This window comes from Platalea leucorodia (genome assembly GCF_965183815.1).
Source record: "Platalea leucorodia genome assembly, chromosome: Z".
NCBI lineage: Eukaryota > Metazoa > Chordata > Aves > Pelecaniformes > Threskiornithidae > Platalea > Platalea leucorodia.
Window position 1 is genome coordinate 89,407,122 of NC_138858.1, and position 14,033 is coordinate 89,421,154.

Genomic DNA, 14,033 nt, shown 5'->3' on the forward strand with positions numbered 1-14,033 from the left:
AATGGACTAAAATCAAAATTCCACATACACATGCTTTCAGCTTTCAGCTTGTTGCTAGTACAAATACAGAACTATGCTTGGGAAATGGCATGTAATTGGATGTGAATTATATTATATCTTTCGGGCAGCTAAAATCAAGACCTGTAATTTTTAACTTGCTTCACTCTCTCAGTTCCTTGCTTCAGTGAATTCTCAGACTATCTATCACCCCTCCAATGTTAATGGGAAGTACTGTGAATATGCAACAAATGGCTAGAGGATCTATTATCATGTCTCCTCGTAACACTTGACTACCAGAAAGAACAGAAGAATATTACAGTCTCATATCAAATGGAAGAGATCATGTTTAGCTTCATAGTAGACTCAAGACTTCAGCAGGAAATTGCAGGTTCAGTACCAAATCTGATGCCTGCTTTTTGTTCTTTTTGAAGACTTGGAAATGTGTGGTCACAAAGCCTGGACCACCACCGAAAGCCACCTACATGTCCTTTGTATCAGGCTGGCAGAATGAATAAGCAGAACACTAGTAATGATGCTACCTTTTACCACAGGGACACCTTGAAACCAATTCTAATTTCCAGAGGTCTTACACAAAACAAGAAACCTGACTGCTACAATACTGTACAGATTGATACTATAAATTGACCACTATCATTAGCTAATTGAGCCTTATTTTCTTTTTCACAGGTGACATTTGATATTCACTAATAGTGAGGGGATGAATTCTAAAAGCTAAAAGCTGTGGACATTTTTAAGACTATCTGGTATACCAACAAAGAAACTTCCCTGGGTCTTTACTGACTGTGTAACTGTTTTTTGATAGTCTTGGACTTGCTATTTGAACAGATTTCTTTTGAATACTGCTTGTATTTTGAGAAATTCTAAAGAGTCTGACTAGCAACTGGAAACCAAACTATACCAGGCACTGTATGCAACAGAAAAAGAGACCTAAAGCACTTATAATGCCAGTGTCAGCTGACGTAAGAAATATGTACATCAAAAGGAGCAGAAATATTAATTAAAGAACAAACTTTGAAAAATAAGGAATTAAAAAAAAAAAAAAAAGAATATTCTGCGAATTCTGCTTTGCAACCAAAATCTCGTTTGGAATAAACAAATCAGAATGGGAAATGTGAGAGGAAAGCAATACTGTTTTTCCTATTTTATCATTATTTCTATTTTGACTTCTAGGACACTCCCTCTTCATTTTACTCCCTTTCTGTTTTAAAAAGTGATGCTTGTATAGTCCAACTATCAAAAGCCAGTAGTTTCATTCATTCTTGTCTGAAACACTTTAGTGAGGATGCCTGAAGTTGATGAATGTTTTCATTCCTCTAAAACTGTATTTTAGGGAATAATTTATTTAACAGAAAAATTAACTCCAACTACAGCTGAACAAAAAGAAGCCTCAAAAGACAATGAATCATAGCATCATTAAGGTTGGAAAGGACCTCTGAGATCATCAAGTCCAACCGTTAACCCAGCACTGCCAAGACCACCTCTAAACCATGTCCCTAAGCACCACATCCACACACTTTTTGAACACTTCCGGGGACTGTGATCGCACCACTTCCTTGGGCAGCCTGTTCTAATGCCTGACCACTCTCTCCATGAAGAAATTTTTCCTAATATCTGTTCTAAACCTGCCCTGGCACAACTTGAGCCCATTTCCTCTCATCCTATCTGCAACCTCCTTTCAGGTAGTTGTAGAGAGCAATAAGGGCTCCCCTCAGCCTCCTCTTCTCCAGGCTAAACAACCCCAGCTCCCCCAGCCGCTCCTCACCAGCCTTGTGCTCCAGACCCTTCACCAGCTTCGTTGCCCTCCTCTGGCCACGCTCCAGCACCTCCATGTCCTTCTTGTAGTGAGGGGCCCAACACTGAACACAGGACTCGAGGTGCGGCCTCACCAGTGCCCAGTACAGGGGCACTGTCACCTCCCTGGTCCTGCTGGCCACACTATTCCTGATACAAGCCAGGATGCCATTGGCCTTCTTGACCACCTGGGCACACTGCTGGCTCATGTTCAGGCGGCTGTCAACCAACACACCCAGGTCCTTTTCAGCCAGGCAGCTCTCCAGCCACTAAAAATACAGAGATTTTATAGACCAAAATTTTCAAAGGCTTAAAAAGCTGAAACTTTCCAAATTCCAGCCATTTTTACAGCAGTGACTTAGAAATGTATGGTATATAGACATTGCTTTGCTTTTCTGAACAGCCTCAGTTCTCAGTGACCAGCCCACTTCAGGTACAAGATGACTGGCAGTTACCACTACTGATAATCATTTGATCTGTACAGGATCTACAAGCTGTTGCTAACTTCAGAGAGAAAAAAGCCTACTATTGCCACTGTAAACATAAAAAGAGACACAACTATATCAATACGCACTAGGTTTATTTTATATACAATGCTGAGAGAGAAAATCTGAGTTTGAAGTTCATCAAAACCTGAGCTGCCATATGCAGCATGCAGTTTAATTCGAAAAAACATAGCATTAGGGCTGATGTGACCATAGCAGGCAATAACTACATTAGATTTTTAAAATATAAGAAAAATATTTTAAACTAAGAGCTCCAATCCTTTCATCTTCTCCCTGACCTGCTACTTCAGTTTTCCAAAGCACTGACCCTTTTGCTCACCTTTGCACTCTCCTTTTAACACTGCTATTAAATATTTATATTACAGTAGAGCCCAAAGCTTAAATGAAAAGCAAAGCTCTGTCATAGAAAGCACTGTGAATTCACATAAAAGCATAGCTCTTGCACAGAACAGCCTTTAATTGGAGAAGTAATTATAATGTTGTAATATACTAAGACAAAAACTACTGGTATAATAAGCAAAATATGTTTAACCCAAAACTAGTTATGGGAAAGCTACAGAAAGATTCCAGACCTGTACATCCAGAAGTCTCTGCCTAACTCCAGGTGTACCTCATGCAGAACTGCATGTAACTTTTCATCTTTTGAGTTGCACAGTTGCAAGTCTAAAATACACAACCAGACAGATGATTTTTCAGCTTAACTGGCAATACATCAAAACATCATTTCCACAGCAATCCTTTTAGACTACCGAAATACAGTATTGATGGAACATAACATAGGTCAATTGGCACATGCAATACCTCTGAGTAAAATACACACATTTAAACATAGACTGTTACTGACTGTTAGGAAAGTAATGCATTATTATCAGTAAAAGGTATAATCTTATGCGAAAAATACACAGCTTCAGCAAAAAATGTGAAAGCACCGAGAAAAAATTAAGCAGAATAGTCAGCAAAGTACATATGGACACAACCACTAAAATTCACATTACTGCATTTAGAAAAGAGTTAGTTAAAAGGTTTTGTATGTGTCCCGTAGTCACAATGTTTTGCGTAATTAATCTCCAAGGCCAGAATAATATAATCCCTGCCTTATGAATCTGCAAACTTATTTTATTTAATCTTCTTCCTTGTGCATTTTATTTGATCTAAGTTCCTGACTGTCCTGAGGAACTCATAATCTTCCTCCTTAGCGCTGGTAAAGCTGAACAGGAGTAGAAATGGCTTACAGGGACTGTAATTTCAGTAAAATTTGCTCTTAGGTTAGGCACAGACTTCAGCTTTCAAACAAAAGCAATGCTAGACATTAAGATTCAATTGCTCCTTAAGAAGTTATTGCTCTGCATTTAAATATTCTCATCTTCTAGATCCCTTTTTTCTGTCCTTCCCATTCACATCTTCTGTCTCATTAGACATATGAAATTCAAATGATCCTAATCAATATAGCACGTTCTGTACTGCTTTCCATCTATTTTCATTCTCACTGTCCCAATCCAACTTTTCTTAACTTGTCTTTCCCAGATAACTTACCTTCATTTCCCTATTTCAGATTCAGTTGAGCAATAAAAAATAACAGCCTGCAGTCCAGAAGCCCACCTAAATGCATTTATGCTCCAACAGTACTTGAAAGTAAAAGTCAGTCACTATCTGCTTTAATCCTCATTCTTCCCTTTGTGTTAATTTCCTACGTTTGGAAAAAACAATTTTGAACACATTGGGAGGAGGCAAAAGTTTCTATTTCATGTTTTATTAATATACTTCAAATTCACTAGAATGACACCGATTACGGTGTATGATAATAAGATGTGCTAATGAGATTTGTTATCTTCATACAATGAGACGTATGAGAATTCAGCTACACTATAATTCTTATAAATAACGTCCAACCAACATACAACCTGTGTGTTAGACTCAGCCTGAAGCTTTGTTGACAGTAAACAATGAGTTGGTAAGTCAGCAGAAAAGGCAGAGTGCGAGGTTTCTGTACTGAAAAAAGTGTGGAACCCAAATTTTTTGCCAAATAGACATTGAGTGGTGTTTGTGCAGCTGTTCTTCAATTTGCGAAATTTTTCAAGTAAAATAAAAATAATCGAGATTTCTCCCTGACCAAAGTAACAATGTTATTTAAAAAGATCTCATGATGCTTTCTGTAAGAATCAATTGAATCTCGGTTTAGCTAATTCACTTATAGTTTATGGCACAATCTGAGAAGCATCTGCCAAATTCTACATCAGAAACAAACACATTTCACTGACAGATCAAACCTTCACAATCAAGATATCCATATATTGTCCTAACATGCCATTTCTCAGCAAGTAATGTTTGGGGATCACCTATCCTGTACCCTATCTTCCCAAAGCAAGACCTACAGCTGTCTGCATTCACTGTTGGTTTTGTAAGACATTGTTTCCCATTTGTGTGCTGGAAGAGCTCTGCACTGCCAGCCTGCACAGGTAGATTTCATATTTATAGCAAAACTAAGTATTGAGGTTATCATTAAAAGTCGCATTCACTTTTACTAAATAGTTTATTTTCTAACCAGGTGACACTATGGTATTGAGATGTTAACGTAAACTATCTGCTTATTGTAATCAGATAGAAATACCTAAAGCATCTGAAGAAATCAATAATCCCATGTAAGAAGTGCTTAAAACTAATTGTTTCATTACAGATAAAACTTTAGAATTACATGAAAGTCCTGGAGACAAATTCAATCTAAATTTCATTCGTACAGATAAAATGGATAAACTTGTCCTCAGTACCCATATTTAGGAAAGGAAAAGCTGAACATAATAGTGCTTATTAAAGGAATAACATCTCAGCTGAGGAGTGGGTGAAGCCTCTTAAGACTGCTTGCCTTTACTGTTCACTGAAGTGCAACAAATTTTAGAAAAAAAACAAAACAGTATGAAGTATCAAGATCAGAGTTTTCAGGTATTTATATAGTAAATGCTGTATTAAACATCACATTGACAAAAAAGTTTTTTTTTTTAAAAACATTTACTTCAGTATCTGGCAAGTGCTAAAACTAGATTTTGGGTGGCAAACAACTAGCAGCACTTCTTTCTCTGGAAACTGGCAATCTTATACTTGCAGACTCAAACAGTCTTGCAGCTAACAGCACGCTGCGAGAAGCGGGGGCTGTTCTAGTAATGTGCAACAGTTCAGAGCACCGAGTACCAATTTTAGAAACAGCTACCTCCTAATGCCGAGTATTAATAAGACATGCAGCAAGACATGGAAAAAGTCCTTGAACCCAAACAGTCTTTCTTATTGCAGCTGAGCTCCTCTGATATAAAGGATACTGGATAGCCCATGCATATAAGAATCTATATTGTTAGTAAATAACTTCATGATAAATGAAAGGACACCTGCTGGTTTTCAGCAGGAACGTCGTGGGGTTAGCAGAATAGCTGGATTTGGAGATCTGGCTCTTATATATACTCCTAACAATTAGAACCCAACATTTAATTGTCTGGAACAAAGCCCAAGTGACTATTTCTTCTTATACTAAGGCCTGACATTTGAATGTATTTATTTCATTTCAAGGTTATATTCCGTTTATATCTTTTTTATTAGTTCTGCAGCACAACATCATAATTGGACACTTTTATGATCACACTGATTCTTTTGGTTATTTTTATAACAACGATTGGCGGGTACCTGTTTTTCCTCCCCCTTCTATTTACATCTTATTAATTCAAGGCTATTTTTTAAAAAGTCAAATAAGAATGGAACAGAAAAGTGCTGTTTTCAACGCAGCCACTCTCTGGGAGCTTTGAAAAATGCGATCTTTTTTTTCCCTACAAAACATTTTACAATAGTTATTTCAGTGTTAGCCATTCTGTGAAACAGTACCTCTGCTGGTAGAAGTCCACATTTCTAAACTAGCTTCACACAACTACACAGAATGACAGCTGCAGGCATTGTGGCCCTGTATGAAGTTACTGGGCATCAGCCAGTACAGAACATACCAGGCAATCTCCTTTGCAGTGCCCCTCAAAAGAGCATGTTACATTCTTCTACATATAACATATTGAATTCCAAAGAAATGTCTTGGGTTTGGAGCAAGCCTCAGGCTTTTGGAAGATCTGTATTCTAGGCTTAGAGAAACATTGTGGTTCTGTGGAACCAAAGAAAGAGTTTGCAGGATAGCAAAGGCACCACACACATCATCATCATCATCTGCACCAAATGACACTATTAAGTAGCAGATTCGTGCTGCTCTCAAGTACCAGCTGTGCCAGCTTCACAAAGCTTAACACAGAAAGGCAATCCAGAACTACTGTAACTCAAGTTCCAGAATGGACAGACAAGGAACTAGCAACCTCCTTTTCCAGCTAGACAGTGAACTACTCAGTTGTACCCAAACCACAGAGTTTGAAAGTCTCTCTTTTCTCTCTCACACCCACAAAGTACCAAGGAGCAAAGCAAAAACACTTTCTCTAAATCATGTCAATCTCCCCATTCACACCATTCACCTTCCCAACATGTCCCCTTTTACCTACTCAGGTCAGGGTGATGCTAAAAAAATTACTTATTTATTAATAGGGGCACTGGAAGTTCACTTTAAAATTTACGGCTCCTATTTTAAAGCATTAGAAAAGATGTTCCCTCCTTCATCAACAAATGGGTTTGATGGAAAGTCTCCAGGAAGATTTTCCTCCTACTGCTGATAAACTAAAGAGCTCAAAATGCTAAGTCACAAGTGAAAATAGTGATACAGCCTGAAGAGGTTTTCACGCAAAAAGTACAGAAATTATACAAATTAGGCATCTTGTGAAATTATGAAACTGTAAAGAATTAAATAATGAATAAAAATTAAGTATTTTTTTCCCAGAAGCATTAATGCTATTGCAGCATGCCTTGAAGGCAAAAAAGAGCTGAACAACAAACACGAATTTTTACTTATATAATATCTAGTGCATATATTGAGACAGGACATGCAAGAAAACTGTTTTTTTGGTTGTTTTTAGACACTCCCTCACCCACAGAGAACATCAAACAGTTCTGCTTTAAATTACATATACATATAAGAAATCAGATTCAGCTACAGCACATAAAGTGATGCTGTTCTTAAGAAAAATTTCCAGCAAAGCTGCAGCTTCAAGAAAAATACTTTTCTTGAAGTCCAATCTTTTTGTCACAGATTAAGTAACAGGTTTTATTTGTTTTAAATATTTGATGATCATGTCTTGAAAAAATTCAGAAAAAAGCCAAAATATAGGCTTCAGTTTGAGAAGGTTCAAAGAACTCCAATAGTCTATACTGTCAATTTGCTCATTCTGTATTTCACTCCAGGACTCAGGTGACCAGATGTCTGCTCTAGTTTACTCCCTTCAGTTTTTTCTAAGATGAAATAGAGATTTAGGCAAAAGGATAGTTTGCTCTACACTCCAGTATAGACAAATAATAGTGATACAGTTCATCCACTCCACCCATAACAGTCTTGCAGCTTTTGCACCCACAAAAACCTAGACATGGACACACATTCTCACTACCCGCCAAACCCCGGCAGGCTCCAACACAATCTTTTCAGTATTTTTGGCACTATGAAAAAAACACCACAAAAGTTTACCCCAGGTTACTCAAAGGAAACTTGGACGTACATACACGCTAAGGGAGACATAGCAAGACCCTAACCTACATCTGACCTCAGGAAAGTTACTTCACTTTTATGTAGCTGACCAACAGGGATGCCAACAGCAATTAGTTTTTAAAAACACTTCTATGTGCTGCTGATGGCAAAAACTATGGAAGAAACAATTTGCACACCTTGGATAACCTCTGGACAGAGTGCTATTCCTAGATCAGCTGCATGAAAAACAGAAGGATGAGAAGCAGCAGGGCTATTCAGGCAGAGGGAGACGGCCATTATAAACCTGGGGTAGGAGGGCTATTAACGAGAAAGGTTTCTTTTGAATCACCCACATTCATGTGGGACATTGCTGCTGTTTACAAATAAACCATAATTTTAGTCATGAAAATATGAAAATACTTTTTAAATGTATATAAAGGAATGGTCCGTATTTAATTGAATACCCTTTTCTGTTAACAGTTCTCACACCACCACTGCTTTGAGAGCTGTGAGTAAAGAGAACTCATACTTTCTAACAGCATATAAAGACTATGCCACTGAGATCGACAGAATCATTGGCTTTATGTCACAGAATACAAATGCCTTCTTTCTTCTGTATGATGGTGGCTGCCATAGAAATCCCTTGAAATCCTGGAAAAAACATACAAGGAAATTATGCTTCTACTAAAGAGAAGCTGAAGCAATGAACATTATCTTGATATTTTTAATTATTATTATTAAAACAAGCTTGAATCTAACAACACCATTCTACTCAATCACAACAAAATGATTTAGAGTACTTAATTGTCTGCAATTCTCCACAGCATGGACTGTAATATCAGGTACAGGTTTTCCCTAGGGGAAATCTCACTGAACAACAAAGCCTGTGCGGATGGACGCAATGATCTCACGCAAGTTTGAAACAACAGAATTGAATGGCAAGATTAGTGATGAGAAATTTGATTATTGAAAAAAACCCACAACTATTCCCCTTGTGAGCATGACTTCTACCAGATTATGGAGAATACTGAGACACAAACATCATCCCAACTGCAGGTAACAGGTGAGTGTCCTGAAGACATCTATAGCTAATCTGTCAATAGAACCAAAAAGGGTTGGTCTAACACACAGCACTTTGAAAACTTGGGTCTTAAATCTGGGAGTACAAAATATCTTATTTAATGATTACTTCCATTAACCATTGCATGAAGGATCATCTCTTTGCTTCCAATTGCTCCTCTTTACTTCCAATTGCTCTCTTATACACGCGTTTCATGTCCCTCAGAACTTTAATGGAAAACATTCAAATGGTACAAGGTTGGCAAGACTCACAGCAGGTTCCTTGAGTGAACAAACCGGTCCTTCGTATTTGAACAGAAGGAAAAACACCCTCACGTCAGACAGAGGTTAAGAACATACAGTCTCAGGTATTCTTTGTAGAAAGCATGAAGTAGGATAGAGAAAAAAAGGCTCTATTAGTTCTGTTGATCCGCATGTTGATGAAAACTTAAAATGTAAATGAAAAGAGAGAGAGAATAGGGATGAAGCATCTTTAAACTTGCAACAAATCATTTTATATTGATAGAGTCCTGGGCTTAAATCCAAGCACAGCTATTGCCTTAATGCAGACTGATTTCAGGAGACTTAAAAATAGCCAAGATACTATGGTGATTGGCAAGCATTGTGGAGACAGCTGCCAAAGTCAAATTGATTTTTTTTTCCTTTTGAAGGACTCCAGATAATTTAAGCAAGGCTACAAATTAAAGCACACACGTATGACTTCTTGATGATTTAAAAAACACAATCTCCAGGAGGGGAGCTATTCCTCCACCCTCACCTTTGAGAAGCACAGGGAAATCATGTGCAGACTGACCCCGCAGGCTGGAGAGGGTCCAAATGAGTGATTTGCTGCAATCTTGCACTGTATATGATCATGCTCAATTCAGCTGCTATACTTAGAGTTCTGACAACTATGAACTCCAGGGCTTCAACAAATGGCAACTCCTATTATTATGCACCATTAACAGATGGGACCATCTCAGGATTTCACTAGGCAGAAAACTCAATTACACTCCATATCTACTTAAGGTAGAGCTGCAACAAGAGGTCACACAGGCTACACAAATAGGTACAGGTCACTAGCAGTATTTGCAGGAAAATCTCCAAATGTTGCTAAGCTAGAGAAGGTCCAGAGTGTAACAGAAGGTATGAGTTTGGGTATGGTGTTTTGGGTTTTTTTTTTTCTTTCCTCATGTTAAAACCTTCAGTTTGTACCAAAAGGTCAGGCAGGCAAAGGTCTGCCTGGAATTGGGAGAGGTGGGAGTGGTGTTTTGAAGAATTTTCTAATCCATTAAGAACACTGCCTGCTTACAGCATTCACACATCTGTCTAAGGCTCTTGAGATATTGCTTCCAACAGCAATACAAATGAATTCAAACATGCATTACAGGTCTGATTAATTTCAGCTAGTGACATTTTAAAAATAAAATACATGTTAAGTAGTCTCTCTGTCATGTGGCGCACAATACATCTCCAACTGCTTGTACTTCCCATATGTGGAAGGTTTGCTGATATTAGTAAAGCTCAAGCCTCTGATTGTTGCTGGCTGTTAACATTCCAGAGAGGTTTTATATAAATAATATTGGATATTGTTCATTGCTTCAGCAGTAAATGTAACAAAAATGAACACCAACCCATTTAGCTTACAGTTATTTATATGGTCGGAGTATTCAGAGTACTACTTAGCGTAGAGCTTTTACATATAACATTTGTGATACTCTTGGCCTTCAGTTTCATACTGCAGAGATGCGACAACCCTCACTAGATCCATATGAAGCAGAATAGTCCTATAATCACCTTTCTGCAAAAAAGCGCACAAATACAAGTGGATATCACAAAGGCTAACGTTAGCCCTGTTAAGATCATCTCCTTAGTTTCCCTTTACAATCTAAGTGCTCAATGCAGTAATAGCATTCCCCACTGCTTATTAAAGAAGCCTTAAAAGATTAGTCTCACAGTGACAAACATTAGCCATTAAAAATATCACTTAGAGACATTCAGCAACTAGCTGGAAATCACATGAGTTATGACACAAAAGACTGTTATACATCAGAAAAGATTAGGGTATTGCCATCATGTCACTGCATCACACTCTTTCCACAGTCAAATTCCTACCTTTAAAGACAGCTGAGATGTCCCTCACCTGAGATATTTATTTGCTGAGTTCAGTAATCAAGGGTGAATTCATTCACCTAATGAATCTGTTTAAGCTTTGATAATTGCGGTATTAGTATTTGCACACACATGTACATTCATATGTTCTCTAAAGAATGAAATGCCTAACACAATAAAAATTCTGGAAAGAAAAGCTTGCTAGACTGAATAAAAGTGTGAATCCAGAATTCTAGATATAAAAGATCCAAAAATATTAGGTTTTTTTTTTCCTAAAATGCATTATAACTTGTGATGTATTTCTCTTGCAATGAATATAACCATAACTATGTGCTTAACATTGACAACTTAAATACAGATACCAGCTCTGAAAATATTACTGAAATAATGAACATAAACAATAAGCATGGCTTTGTTCAAACTATAAGATTCTATAGGCAAGGACAAAGTGACAAAGATTTGATATGGTGAGGTCTGATCCCCCCCAAAATCTTTATTTTAAGTAGTCAGATGTGCTTTGATTTCATCGGGGTTTTTAGTTCAAACCTCAGGTGGTCATTCTCATGGGCCTGGATTTTCCTATAAATCCACTCTGGTAAAACCCAGCATCTGTCACACTATATACTTCAGTACTACTTTTTTATTACAAATCTTTATATGGGGGGGTGGGAGTGGGGTGATGGGAGGCACTGGTTCCCCATTATAAATTTGGCTATGCTAAATATATCCTTGGTACAAGCACTAAATAGTATCCCTTTTTAAAGATCACCTTTACTCAGTCCTCCAAGACCATTAAAGCGTAAGTATCCATTACATGTTCTGCCCAGCCTATTAGGAAGGTCAAATGTTGCAAGACAGCTACCTTTCAGCTCCAAATGTAATTACACTTCCTGAAAATCATACTGCTTGCATTCTTTTTGAAATACATAATGAGATTTTCATACAGAAGCAACACTGTAGAAATGATAAACCCTTTATATCATATCAAGACTAGAAAATAAGAACTCTGCTTAGTTCAAATACGGGACAAGAATGACAAAGTAATGGAGAAGTTCATTCTGAACATTTAGAGCCAGAGCTAGTATGGCTCATCAGGAATGGTTCCATGGTACTTTAGAAAAATAATTACAATTAAGATCAAGTTTAATGTATCTTTCATTATTATAGATAAGGCATAACAATTTCCAGAACAATCTAACATACAAACTTAGGGGACAGTGCACCACATGTCTAAAACCATAAATGTTATACCACTATCTGTATCATCATGGTCACCTAAAAACATACAAGCGATGATCAACTCTGTTTGCTTATGAAACTATTAAGATGCATACACAAAATTTAGTTCCCAAATAAAAGAGCCTAACTGTCCATGCATCAGAAGAGTTGCAACAAATTGACAAAAAAGACAAATGAGGGTGGGAGGCATAAGGTGAAAGTGAGAAAAGACAAGTTTACTACAAATCCTGCAAGCTAATGATGCAACTCATTTTAGGGTAAATGCAAGTAATTTATTATTTGAAATTAAATGAGATTAAAATGTTTTATCCATGCCAGGGAGTATTACACAGAGCTACCTGATGTCAAAAAAAAGAAGTTATGATACTTGGGAGATTACATTTTCTTTCCCTTTCTTTACTGTCAATGAAAGGTAGCTTTTGGAGTTGGAATTCTGTCCTACAAAAATTTGCACATTTCTCAGAGACCATCCTAAACATAAAGGTGGTTCACCTCTCTTCAATAGACATTAAAGTCCTTGACAGTTTAGACCAGAAATTAAAATAGCTAGTTTTGGTACTATGCAATCCTGAAGATTTCTCTTGGTTTATTCCCATGACTGGTATTTTCACAGATTAAAATTTGCTCTGTAAATGAAAGATGTTGACCTACAGCTCTTGACTGCAGAGATAGGAGAGTCACTACTACTGTCAGATGAAGTTCACTCCCTCAAGAATAGCCAAAACCCTAAATTGTTCATCATATACAGTGAACAATCTTACACGGAACTTAAATCTGAAGGCTCCAGAAAGAACATCCATTAGAGAAGAAGACTATCATCATTCATGTGCACAATATGAAATATCTATTTTAAATGCAGTTAACAAAATACAAATGCTCTAGGTGTTACTGTATGAGGAAGAAGGGAGGGAAAAAAAAAAATTCCTTTTCACCATTTTTCCAGAAGTATTCTATACAAACATGACACTCTTACCTGTCCTAGCAGGTAAGCCAGTCAGATAACTTCTTGCAACTGTACCGTTACAGAGCCAACAGACTTACATTATTCAAACTATCCCAATCCATGACAACTCACGGTTTAGAATAACTTGTAAGGTGCCTGGAGATGTCTAGCTATTGGAAAGCCAGCTTAATTAACCATGGACCTAACTGAAAGACTGCTTAAGTCAACAGGAAAACTCTATTCTAATGGGCTTCATATCAGTCCCTATATACAGTTCTGCTTCTCAGTTGAGAGACTTAGCTTCACTTATTTCAGATGTCTCCACACTTCCTAATTCATTATTTAAAGGTCAGAGTTTCTAGTTGCCAGATAAGAGTTATTTGTATATATGTTCCATATTGTGGTATCAGATGGAAACCCATGCAGAAGCCAAGCTCTCAATGTGGCAGAAACTGCATGTCCTAATCAACAAGACTGCATAATAGAAACAGCTCTGTTTCTAATCCTAAAAGTGTTGTTGTATTTCCATTAACTTTCTCTCTTCAGCCCATCTTATGTGTTTGCAGTTTTCTTTCACTACTAAAGCCAAGAACCCTTTTGCTAGATCAGCTCAATAGTCTCAATTTAAGTAAGTGGGAATTCTAATGCCAGGGAAATATCCTTTGATACTCCCGATAGCTTGAGACTGCTATTTGAGTATTTTAAAAGCTCCGAATAGGGACCTCACTACCAATTACACTCAGAATGGAACGACTTAGAGAAATGTATCTGTAAAAATTAG